Source organism: Mustela erminea, chromosome 21, assembly GCF_009829155.1.
Source record: "Mustela erminea isolate mMusErm1 chromosome 21, mMusErm1.Pri, whole genome shotgun sequence".
Lineage (NCBI taxonomy): Eukaryota > Metazoa > Chordata > Mammalia > Carnivora > Mustelidae > Mustela > Mustela erminea.
The window spans coordinates 21,043,197-21,057,049 of record NC_045634.1 but is presented as its reverse complement, the minus strand read 5'-3'; the positions used below and the strand labels follow the sequence as shown (position 1 = coordinate 21,057,049).

General features: G+C 37.4%; 1 protein-coding gene across 1 annotated transcript in view; it reads right to left on the bottom strand.

The window, feature by feature from the left end:
• Positions 1-13,853, bottom strand: part of DLC1 (DLC1 Rho GTPase activating protein) — a 410,622-nt gene that overhangs the window by 325,948 nt on the left and 70,821 nt on the right. The window lies entirely within an intron of this gene.

Below are 13,853 nucleotides of genomic sequence, written 5' to 3'. Positions count from 1 at the left end.
TCCATTTTCCATCAGAATTAATCAACCCTTTAGCACTGTCCTCATAGGCTCTTCGTTCTGACAGTCATTTTTGTCTGTTTTCTTAAAAAAATGGTGAGCTCTTTGGGGTCAGGAATAAATCTTGTTCCTTTCAATTGTATGCTTTTCTCTAGAGCCTTTCACAATTTCTACCGTTGTCAGAAACAAACTCTTAATCCTTTATTAGACTGAAGCTCTGGGATGCAGGAATAATGTCTTCTTATGCTTTTGCACTCCTCGCAATTCCTAATAAAATGTTAAGTGCGTGGTGGTCACTTGATATACTGACTGCTTGACCATCTGGCCAGAAATCTGGTAGCAGAGTTTCCAGTTTGATCTCAGAGAGACAAAACCCTCTGTACAAACGGCTTCTCTGAGGACAAGGGAAGAGCTATGATTAAAATGTAGAGCTCAGGAAGGAAAGGCCTTTGTTTTTCTTATTAGTCTTTTAATCTCAGCGATTTCTAGGTCTTTGTGTGAGAGTGTGCTAGTACAAACAGATAAAGTGGCAAGAGGGAACAGAGGGATGGCAGATGCAAACACATTTGCTGGGTTCATGCAAGTCATGGGATAAGAAAATATGTCACTGGCAAGAGAGTCTGTGTACTTTACTTTAATCATAACTTTGTTTCAAGCACACACATGGGCCTTGCTTAATGTTCCCCAAATTGGTACTTGAGGATTTTAGCAGGGATTTTTTCACTCAAGATGTTAAGGGCTGTAACTTGAGAGAAATAGTTGGATAATGAAATAAATTTGTGAAATTCTGTTTTCTATGAGTTTTTGCTTTCTGTAATTATTTTCTGAATCATCATAATGTCCATAGGCATACTGAAAGCTTTTGAGAATTCCTGAAGTAAATAAAATCGTCTAGCTTTATTTAACTAAGCATTTCTCAAACATGTCTGAGCATCACACTTCTTTCTCCATTTATTTGTTTTTCACAGACGAGTATTTTGAGGAATGCTGACCCAACTACTCCATGGTGACTTGAGTTTCGAAGAAAAGATGCTCCCCAGGGGATTATGGGACACCCTCCATCTGTTGAGTCTCTGAGAGGTAAGAACTAAGCTGTCCAAGATGAATTTCCTACAGGGTAGACTTCTAAGTGGAAATAACCTCCAAAGAGTTCTCTAGAGACTAGCCATAGCTAATGCTAAAGTAAACCAATTTTAAGGATTTTATTTATTTTATTTGAGAGAGAGAGAGAGAGAAAGCGCACAGAGGGGCAGAGGGAGAGACTTTGAAGCAGAATGCACACTGACCATGGAACCCAACACAGGCTGGACCTCAAGACCCTGAGATCATGACCTGAGCCAAAATCAAGAATCAAGAGTTGAACACTTTTAACAGACTGAGCCACCCAGGTGCCCTGAAGTTAATCAATTTTTAAAAAGCAGTGTTTTTCAAACTTGAAGGGACATACAAATATACTAGAGATCTTGTTAAAACAAAGATTCTAATTTAGTAGGTCTGTAATGGGACCTAAGATTCCGAATTTCTAACAAATTTTAAGGTGGTACTAATGATGCTGATCTTTAAAAAGCCCCTTGAGTTGCAAGAGAGTAGAATGTGGAGATGGTGGAAAAGATCTGGAATTCACCGGGACTATCATGGACCCTAGCCCCATTATAATTCCAGGGAAAGGGCTGGTACTCCCCAAGGGAGGAATGCTGGGATGGTAAAACAAGGCTGGAGGTCAAAGGTTCTGCAATGTCATATGGCTGTTGGGCTCCGATTCCATTTTTTTTTGCAGAATTTAATGTCTGTTTCAGCTGGATCTCAATGTACTGTACTTCAATGTGATGGACAATGGTGGAAATGCATGCCTGCTGCCACTTCTGAGTTTACCCCAATATATTCCATTCCAGAAAGCCAGTGAGTGTTCTGCTGGTTATTTGCTTCTGTTTATTTGACAGCATTTTAGGATGATTTTTCTGAATAGAGTCATAGAGGAACTGAGAACATTAAGAAATTAGGAAATAGGTTAGAAGGGAAATACTCATACTGTTCTTCAAAAGTTCTTTCATACACTGATCCTAAGCCATCATTCCAATTTGATTTTCCCTTTTCCTCAACCCAGAGCTTATAGGCCCATGTAGCCTAGTCTCTTCCTTAGCGTACTCTGTGCCATGCTAAGGTCCTCCTTCAAGCAAGGGCACATCCATGTGTTCCCTTTCTTTATAATTCTTACTCCAATTCCAGCCTAGTTGAAGTTCTGCTTTCTTCATAAGGCCTATTCTAATCATCTCAAAAGCACATACTACAGAATATAATTTGCACTAGTACTATCTGTTTCTTATTTTATTTCTGTCATTCTTGCCTCACAGTTACACTTTAGTTTCTTTGAGAACAGGAGACATCTTGTTACTATTTTGTAAATTTTTATTTTATTTTCTTGTTTTCTGCTTTACTAGGCTCTCACATTTTCTAGCTTTGTGCTCATGGTTAGCAATAAAAACTTGTCTAAGGACTTGGTTATCTCATCTGCGAAATACAAACATTGGACTAATTTGTGGTTTTCAAATATCTTGAAGACGAAGAACCATTTCTTCAAAGACTGTATTATACGATAGCCCAATATATAGCAGAGATCAAAAGTAGGGCTCTAGAGCAACATGACGGGGTGAGGGAAGGTAGAGACCTTCCCCTTCTCTGTTGTTCTACTCTTCCTAGAGTCTCTGCCTAATCATAAAGTTACACGGGAATCCAGAAAAACCACTGGATTCAATGAAGGTTGAGGACTTTTATTATTCTGAAGGCTTTGATTTTAATCATTAGAGAAACTTTTCTGGCTTATGATAAAATGGGCAAACACGTCATAACAAATAAAATGATACGATAAGGTAAAATGCACATCCCAGAGTGGTATTTAAGGCATGGCTAATGGAACGGCTGTGGCAAAAACAGGGTGATGCTTTTTAGAACTGCCAGATCACAGGTCTCCTTCAAGGCTTACTAAATCACAGTGGGCGAGACTGGACATTTCAGATTACCAAGTGCCCTAGATGATTTTTACAAACACTGAGGTTTGAAACCCAGTGATGTAGAGGAGTGATTTTAAACAGCGGTGCACATAAGGTTCAACTACTGCTTTATACAATGTAAATACCTGGCCGTTATTCCTTTAAGTTCTGATTTAATAGATCTTGGATAAGGTCCAGGCATTTGTACTTAAAAAAAAAAAAAATTTCCCGTGGTGATTCTCTGTGTACCTCTGGTTGAGACCACTGATATAGAGTGTGAAGAGAATTAAAATACCAAAAGTGTAGAGATACACAGTTGCTGCCATTATACAGCAAAGCTTTGAGCTTCCTAGCAGTGAAAGCTGCTATCATGCCCACCATATGCAGGGCATACAGTAATACTCAGTAAGTCTATTTTTATTTATTGGAAGCAATCTTGCATTTCTTATGGTACTTCTTAAAATGATAGGACATCTAGATTTTAAAAAAATTCTTCAGCTTGCCCAGAAAGTTCACATAAAAATATTATCAACTAAGAATAAGTCCAAAAAGGTCATAATATTTATTTGGAAAATATGCTGATATTTAATCATGCTTAAATACTTTATTAGTTACTAAATAACAAAAAGTTCAAAGGTTAAGTCTCCATTTGTTTTTGATAGCTTTCATTTTTTTTTAAATGCTACCTGATGCTTATATGAATACCTAAGTGATTCTTTTTTTTTTTTTTTAAAGATTTTATTTATTTATTTGACAGAGAGAGATCATGAGAGTGAGAGGGTGTGTGCACAAGCAGAGGGAGCAGCAGGAAGAGGGAGAGGGAGAAAAAGGCTCCCCGCTGAGCCAGGAGCCCGATGTAGGACTCCATCCCAGGACCCTGGGATCATGATCTGATCCGAACGCAGACACTTAACTGGCTGAGCCAGCCAGGTGCCCCCACCTAAGTGATTCTTAACCTTGACTAAATAGAATCACCCCCTGGATTTCAAAAGTTCTTTTAAAAATCCTGATGTTCGGGGCGCCTGGGTGGCTCAGTGGGTTAAAGCCTCTGCCTTTGGCTCAGGTCATGATCCCAGAGTCCTGGGATCAAGCCCCGCATCGGGCTCTCTGCTCTACAGGGAGCCTGCTTCCTCCTCTTTCTCTCTCTCTGCCTGCCTCTCTGCCTACGTGTGTTCTCTGTCTGTCAAATAAATAAATAAAATCTTTAAAAAAAAAAAAAAAAAAAAATCCTGATGTTCAGGCTACAGTCTTGAATAATTACATCAGAAGTTCTGGAAGTGGGATTTAGTCATCAGAATTTTATGAAGTTCCCTAAGTAATTCCAATGTTAAACTAAGGTTCTTGCTTCCATCAATAGTTCTCAAATTAGAGAATGCATGATAGTTATGGGGGAAGTTTTTGGAAATGCAAATTCTCCACTCCCCTACAACTGAGATTCAGATCCAATAGTTTATCTGAAACAGTGGTCTTTGAGAAATAAAGACCCATACAAAAAATCAAATAGATTCTAAAAACAAAAATCTAAAAGTAAATGCTGGCATAAGAAACAAAAATGTGATCTATATTTCCAATTCTGCTGAATTACTCTTAATCAGTAGATATGAATATTGGACATTTAATTTGTGATAGGTGCTAATTATGCATTAGAATCCAAGAAGCTCCTCACTTACTCATTGGAGTATAGCAGGAAATACACTTGAGGACCCCAGACCACTGAGATACCTTAAGTCAGTATTTTGAAAAATATCTTCTAGTGGTTCCTGGGTAGCTCAGTTGGTTAAGCGTCAGACTATTGATTTTGTTTCAAGTCATGATCTCTCAGAGTTGTGAGACTGAGCCCCAAGTCAGAACCCCCAGCATGGAGTCTGCTTAAGATTCTCTCTCACCCTTTGCCCCTCCCCACACCTCCATATATATGCACTTGGCTCTCTTTTAGGAAGAAAGAAAGAAAGAAAGAAAGAAAGAAAGAGAGGGAGGGAAGGAGAGAGGGAAGGAAGGAAGGGAGGAAAAGAAAAAAGAAAAGAAAAGAGAGAGAGAGAAAGAATGAAAGAAAGGAAGGAAGGGAGAAATGCCTTTTAGGATTTGAGATTGTACTTACTAAAAATCTCTACCATAGTTTTGAAGGTGAAAGTAGAGGTTCAACTTGGAAATGCCCTTTTTTCACTGAATGAAAAATAGGTAAAATTAACTGAAACACTTCAGTCTAAGGAACTTAGTAACTGATCCTATACAATGGAAAGGCCGAGAAGAATCAATATCATATTTCTCAGAAATTCTCAATCTTAAAACTTAATGTTATAAAATATAGAAATTTATAAACTACTAGATTTTTTTGGTAAAATCTATTATATTGCCACAAATTCCCAACAGTGGGTTATATGATAAATAGATAATTATTGAGATAGAAGAAAATTCACAATATAATTTGAAGTTTAAAAGCATTATAACATGGCATAAGCAATCAACTGCTGTTAAATCTAGTTGCATGAAGAACACTGATAAATGAAAAAGAGAGAGAATGAATACAAAACAAATAAGGATAAGCTATAAAATCTATAATTAATTCTTCCATGTCAGTCGAAACTCAAGTGAGGGATGATTAGGTTATGGCATTAGTTTGAGTTATTTTATTTGTCCTACACAGAAATATTACTCGAACTAGGTTAAGAGGGAAGAAAAAGTATTGAGGATATAACCGAGAAGTCCAATAGGTAGATTCTGGCACAGATGCATTTAGGAATCCAGCAAAGTTATCCACAGCTCTTTCTCTCTTGTCTGTGTGACAAATTCAAGTCCAGGTAAGCTTTCTCAATATGATGACAAACATAGCCACCTGGGGCTCAAGACTCAACCCTGAGCTCAAAATAATCTCAAAACAATCTTTATTAGTAAAAGTTCTTTCAGGAAGCTTTGCACAGTGGCAGTATTGTAGCCAATAAGGTGTGATTATTGCTAATTGAAAATTTCTCTCAGGAAAACAAAAACAAAAAACAAAACCCCAAACTGTCTAACCTTGGCCAGGGTGATAAGGTTTGTCTGGTCAGAACCGGTGACATGCTTACCCATTTGTAAGGCACGGGAGAGGTAATTGTGGGTGGGAATGAGGGGGAGCAGAGTGGAGGGAAGGGAGACATGTGCTTGACAGTCTACTAAAGCCAAGTAGAGCATATACAGGAATAAAAAAATTCTGAGCACATAAAAGGTAACAGATTTCCACTATAGTTAATATAGAAAATAAGTCCAAAGGAAGCAATATTTTTCAACCGGATCTTAGAAACTGATAGGCAACATTTCATTATAGCTCTTGTATTTGTCTGCATGTAAGTTAGTGGGGGTTTTCTGTCTTCTTATCAAATGTCCTTCTTGTTGTTGTTGTTGTTGTTTTCCTTAAGATTTTACTTGTTTACTTATTCGAGAGAGAGCAAAACTGAGAGAGATTACAGAGGGATAGGGAGAATCCAACTTGCAACTGAGTGGAGAGCCTGACTCCCGATTTTGGCTGAGGTAATGATCTTAGGGTTTGGGGATTGAGCCTTGGTTACAGGTTCCTTGCTCAATGGGGAGTCTGCTTGAGATCTTCTCAAGATCTCACCCTCTCCACTCTCACTCTCTCTCTGGAATAAATAAATAAATCTTTAAAAAAAAAAAACAAGTGATTCTCACATAAACCAATCACAAATGTCTGTCCTGTGTGTGAAGAGTTAACAATTAAGTCTGTTTTTCTGATTAAATGTCAAATATTTAAGTGGTAAATCCTATTATAAGTTGCATGACTCAAGCTTTCTTCCTTAGAAATGGCAAGTAAATGACTCATTTTATCTCTAAGACTCACATACTGAAATGCGATTATGTAGTTACATTCAGATTCAGGCTGTTATCTTCCATTATGTATGATGTCAGAGTACTTAGGTCCTATAAATTTTACAGGACTCTGCTCTGCTATCTCAAAAAACAAACAAAAACCCCCCAAAAACCTCTTTTTAGGGAACAATTATAAAAAATGATAGTTTTCCCCAATTACTCTGCGTTCACTGGAAGGAGAAAGTAAAGTGGATGTTCCTACAGAATCAAGAATTTGACGGGGCGCCAGGGTGGCTCAGTGGGTTAAGCCTCTGCCTTCAGCTCAGGTCATGATCCCAGGGTTCTGGGATCGAGCCCCGCATCCGGCTCTCTGCTCAGCAGGGAGACTGCTTCCTCATCTCTCTCTGCCTGCCTCTCTGCCTACTTGTGATATCTCTCTCTGTCAAATAAATAAATAAAATCTTTAAAAAAAAAAAGAATCAAGAATTTGATAACAAACTCTAATTTAATCATGGACTTGATAACAAACTAATTCTAGAGTGTTACAAATGAGGATGATATTCCAGATAGTGCTCCTGTAACTAGCTAGCAACAGATTCAGCATATAATGACTTCTAAACCACTGTTCTCTTTACAAAAGAGATCTCCATAACCCAACATGTCACTGCTCTAGATTTTAAGCATAATTAGAAGAAGCCAGTAGTTTCAGTTTCCCATTTTCAATCCAAAAAATTTATTAGCATTATCTTTGGAGCTGTAAAATTGTGCAGGCACAGGAATCAACAATGGGAATGTACTGAGTGTGTGTGTGTGTGTGTGTGTGTGCGTGCGCGTGCATGCTCGGGTGCATGTACATGTGCATGTGCATGGCAGCACATGGGAGTGATGGAAAGATGATGTGGCTGAGGACTTTGGGTGGGTGTTGGCAAGATGAAATTGAATCCCATCATTATTGTGCTATTCTATCAACTGAGTCAATATTGAATATTTGTGGTATATAAGAAACCAGACTAGACTTGGGGGGAGAGGCAGATAAAAAGTATAGTTCGTTTTAAGATTGGGGAATCCAAGGGCGCCTGGGTGGCTCAGTGGGTTAAGCTGCTGCCTTCGGCTCAGGTCATGATCTCAGGGTCCTGGGATCAAGTCCCGCCTTGGGTTCTCTGCTCCGCGGGGAGCCTGCTTCCTCCTCTCTCTCTCTCTCTGCCTGCCTCTCTGCCTACTTGTGATCTGTGTCTAATGAATAAATAAAATCTTTAAAAAAAAAAAAAGATTGGAGAATCCAAGATATACTTGTATTTAATAAAAATGTACAGCAAGATTCGACAACTTATCAAAGTCGATAATAATGAGTTGGAATAGACTGAGTTTTATTTAAAAAAATGAGGTGAAATTTCTCTCTGCCTCTGTCAACAAATCTAACTACTCCTTGAATTTGTAGGCTGCTTTATTGGACACGGCAAGCAAGCGGGCATGAAATACAGACCAGAGAGTAAATATTCTAATTCTATCTCACTTAAACATAATCTTAGGTAGCGGAGTGGTTTCATACACATTGTTCTTGGCTGAACTGTGTTCCCCAGAGGATATCCTGAAGTCTTTATCCCTGGTACTACTATGCCTGACCTTATTTGGAAATAGGGTCTTTGCTGATATAATCAAGTTAAGATGAGGTCAGACTGGATTATGGTAAGCCCTAATCCAATGACTGGTATCTTTATAATAAGTCAGAAATTTGTTTTAAGACACTCAGTTTGTGATACTTTGTTACACAGCCCTAGGAAACAAAAAGACACATTCTCTGATAAACCTACTGAGGGAGTACAAATGGAAAGTTAACCAAGAAAGACCTTAGATAAGGAATTTTAGAGCTCTGGTACAACTTTTGCAATTATAAATGAGGAAATTTAGGGCTACAGAAATAACAGTTACTTTTCCCAAACTGATTATGGGAAGCAGGGACCAGAATCCAGGTATCTTGCTTCCCACTTTTTTTTTTTCCTTTTATATTGTCCAAATGTATATAGGAAACATGTGTTCTGCAGAGATAAATTGGAAAATGAGACTAATACTCCTGATTTGGGCTTATTGTATTAGGTCAGTAGGTTTGTGCTTTTCTTGAAAATAACATTATATCAAATTTTACTGTCCTGTATTCAATTACCTATCAAGACTAATCCTTGAAATGAGAAACTGGGTCAGCACACCCAAAGCACTCACCCTTTTTCAGTCTTATTTTCACTTTTCCAGACTCTCTCATAAAAACAGATTCTTAGATTTTTTTAAATCATTGTCTGGACAATTGGGGCTTTATAAAATTTAAAAGTCCCTTTAGGAGTAACTAAAAAACTTTAAAAAAAAATTTTTTTAAGCAGCTTTTTAGCACACAGCAACTGGACAATGCAGAAAACAGACAAGCTGAAGAGGAAATTGTGTTTTCCCAAAGCTCTGTTCCATTGCTCTGTCTTTAAGATCCAGTGCCATGTAAAAGATGCTTGATGTTATAATGGCTTATTTGTTTGACACATTGCCAAAATGCATAAAACGTTTTTAAAAAAATCACATACTACTAGAAATATGAGAATGTATTTGGTCACTGGATGCTCACAGATTTAAGGTTTGAAAAAGGAAATTTCCCTGTGATTTGTACCTTTTAGGGGGAAAATTAGCATTAAATGGCCCAGCTCTATGTTAAAGGAGACTGAGGGTTTCTTACATAAAATAATCAATAAAAATCTGCATTTCTAAAAAGATGTTAAAATACAAACTCTGAGAGAATATATTTTAACTTATAGACACATAGGTTTTGACTGAATCATCTTGAGGCATGTACCCTAAAACACTGAACTCGTTTTCATCACATCACAAAGATTTCCCAAAAGCTCAGATGACCTGCTGAGCTATTTCGTCCTCAAAATTTCTGTAGTTCCCACCTCTTTTTGCCCTCTACTATTGTTCCATAAGTTGACAGGTGGAGAACTTAAGACTCTAGCAAACAGACCCAGTGTTCCCTTGAATGAAAGCATAATCAAGGTGAAACAAAAACAGGAAAGGGGAAGAAGGGGTGATTAGTGTATTTTAAAGGCCTGATCTTCATTAGCGATGCTGCTGGCTCTTTTAGGTCACACTGATTTCTTCTGTTTCCACGACATGCCTGTGAACGTTTGAGTCAACAGAGCATCTTTCAAATGTCAAAATATAATTTCTATTTTCTTACAGTCAAAACACAGAATTCTATCTCACACATGATCTAAGCCAAGTCAATCGTTTTCACAGTAAGTAAGAAGTTCTATGTTTATTTCTTTCAACAAATCACATCAGCACACATGACCTCACATAATGGCTATGCCTGAGGCTTAGAAGGTCCACATGCTTACGTATAGCAAATAATATTGTGGTATTGCTCTGGTAACTAGCTCCTAGGGACCCCTGTGTAGGCAGATCTGCAGGGGCCTCTGTGGCTATCATTAAGGGGGTTGTCTGGTCGCAGATGACTGTGTTTAAAACTTCCAACCTATGAAATTCCCTGCCAGAAAACACCATCAGGTCATAAATGTAGTACAAATTGATTCAAGTAACAGAATCAAGAGGTTGCTTGGGATCTCCAAAGGACATTTGATACTGACAAATCTAAGAAGAGTTATGCCTGCTTCAGACAATGAGGTCCCCGATCTGATTTTAAAATTGTCCAGGGCACTGAGTAGTTTTGAGATTCTTATAAAGTCCCTAGGAAGAATGAACTTCTGGACAATTTATGTTACACATCAATCTGTTTTCTTTTACAGCACTGTATAATTAGCTATACTATAAAATTGACATTTTGTTGGTCTTCGATATTTTTCTCTAGAGCAATGGTTCTCAATCCTGATTGCACATTAGAGAGATCTGGAGAGCTTTAAACAAACAAGCAAACGAACAAATCAATGTCTCAAACCCCAGCCCAATCAAATTAAATCAGAATGTCTTTGGGTACTCCAGCACTTGCATTTTTAAAAACTACCAAGGAGATCGTCATGCTAACAAAGTTGAAACTACTGTCCTCATGTATGGCCTTTACTGCTGACAGGTGATTGATTAATCAATAGCATCTCTGCAGTCTGATAGTAGAATATATATTATGGAGTTTTTTTGTTTGTTTGTTTGTTTTAAAATTTAAAGTCACCCTACTTCATTCTTAGTTATTTCTCTGGAATGAGTTTTCAACAAAACAGGCAGAATGATTGTTTTATTTTTTTTTTAATATTTTATTTATTTATTTGACAGAGAGAGATCACAAGTAGGCAGAGAGGCAGGCAGAGAGAGAGGAGGAAGCAGGTTCCCTGCCAAGCAGAGAGCCCGATGCAGGGCTCGATCCCAGGACCCTGGGACCATGACCTAAGCCGAAGGTAGAGGCTTTAACCCACTGAGCCACCCAGGCGCCCCCAGAATGATTGTTTTAAAACAAGTGAGTTCATGTTATTTCTCTAACTCCGAACAGTCCCAAGGCTTCCCACCAGTCACAGTCTGCCTCTACTTCAGCAAGAAGTAGTGATCTGGCCTAGTCCTAGGACCACATCTCCTACCACTCATGCATTTCCTATGTCACCCTCTGCCCACTGCATCTCCAGCTGTTTCAAAATGCTAGGCAGGGTACCTCTGTCAAGTAGACTATTGCCAGAGGTTCACAGGTTGGCTTTCTCACTTTTTTTTCAGGTCTGTCTATGCTCAAATATCATCCCTGTGCAGAAGCATTTCCTGTCCAAAACAGCCACCTCCTCTCCATGATTATTTTTCATCCACTGACCCTGATTCATTACACTTATCAATACACACATCAATAACATTTGCAAACCAAGAGGAAGCAAACTTTTCCTATAATTGGCCAGAAAGTAAATCTGCAAGGTTTTGCATGTCTTATAGTCTCTGTTACAACTACTCAATTCTGTTCCAGTGCAAAAGTGGCTATAGACAGTATGTAAACAAATTAACATGATCGTGTTCCAATAAAACTTTATTTAAAGAAAAGGCAGAGGATCAGAGTTGGCAGGCTGGCAGTACTTTACTGACCTTTGCTGAAGAAGTTCTGCCACATATTTGGGTTGCAGTACTGCATTTTCTGTTATTTATACAACCCTCTCTATCTGAAAAAATTCCAGATTAATAATGCACCCAAGGGTAAATTAGCAAACTTTAAGTGCCATTAGTATTTGCACCAATCTTAGCATTCTTTCAAATTCTAAAAGGAACATATACCTTGTATGTTCTTTTTGAGTCAAAATTCCTTTGAAAGATAAAAGCCTAACTAAAACTCAAATTCTTGGGTCTAGCACTTTGGGGGACTTGTAGTAGATCTGACATCAAAAAGCGACAACTAGTTGATTGCAGTTTCACAGAAAGAAGCATTACAACATCTCCCAAGTACCATTAACCAGTTGAGACACTCTTGGTGTTTTGTCTTTCTTAAACCTGTTTAGTACAGGAAAGAGAGTCTTTTCTTTCACAATTCTTTATGATGAAGAAGCTTATGATAGCTCTGAACACAAGCACCTGGTAGAAACGATTTTTTTTTTTTTTCGGGACTAAACTGCTTTTTGAACTTACTCTAAGAATAACCTTCCCAGCAGGAGAATAACATGACCATAAAAACAGTTCAATGTTCCTAGAAGTGTATCTTAGTGAACACTGATCTGTAGGATGATTATAGGTATCAAAATGGAAAAAGCCTCTGGTGAAATAAATTTGGGAGACACTAGCTTCTCTACTGCAGGATTTTCAGAACATCCTAGATAAAAGTGTATCTATAGGTACATTACCAGTATCTATGAATTTTCAAGAAAGTTTATAAATACTCTAGCTTGAGCTACAGTGTGCCCAAGTTTCTTATTCTGTTTTGATCATAGAAATCTATTTTTACCTATAGGTGATCTTGTAGATACAGGACTCCATGGAATCTAACTGAGAAAAACAATTAATTCTATGCTCACTAAAAGTTATTTAATAATCTCTGGAGGCTTCCCTTGGTATTACTGAGTTTCACAAGTACTACTGATACAAACTGCTTTATTATTATTGTAATTGTTATTATTATTATTATTTGAAGACATATTAGCAACTCTAAGGAGATATGTAGTTTGCCTATAAAAATCTCAACATTCTTCTCTCAGCTTTTGTTGATTAACTACGTATCTCAATGTAAGGTCTACAAAGAGTGATGTTACTTTTACATACTTAAAATTTCAACAGAAAGTTAAAGGAGTCCTGCTTATTTTTTTCTGAAATGAATCATCTAGTTCTTTTCTCAAATAATATAGAAATACTTTAAGCCATAATGGCAAGTCCCAATAAAAGCTCAGTAAGAAAGGACTTTAGATGAAAAAGCACACCTAGGGAATGCTGTAACTAGTAAGAAGAAAGGAAGTCAATGTAAAACGACAGAAGTGACTACTTCTCTTCAACAATACTTTCCTTGTCACTTTACTACTTAGCATTTTGTGTTGAACTACTTTTACTCTACTCACTATCCACATATATGCCTGGAAATATTTTGCAAGAACAGTGCTTTATTCATACCTCCTCAGAAAGCAAATTCTAATTATGATATGTGATATTAACAAAGAGTTCAAGCTTAATATATGCCCTGGGACAATTCTATCAAACTACCATTATGAAAAATTTTATTAATCTTCAATATACTCAAAGTCCCCAAATGGACAAATGTAGGATTTGGAAACCAGAAGAAACATGGTATTCTCTACACATTTCCTTCATCTCCATTTCGTTCTAATGCCCAGTTTGAGTGGAAACTAAAGGAGAATATGAGGGTAATTCCAGGAGCATAGAAACTAGCTTTGCTTTCCCCTTAACATTAATTATCTATACTTCTTCTAGTAGTTATAAAAATAGAGCAAAAATTTGAGCTAAAAACAAAACTCCCCAAAAACTATAACAAAAAACTCAAGAGAAACAATATATGAACATGTTACAATTCTAATGTCTTGAATTTGTTCCTACACACATTGGTCTGCCATGATTTGTTAAATTATGTTGAACTGATATGAAAGAACCTCCAAGGGCCATTGAAAGCTTCAAGTT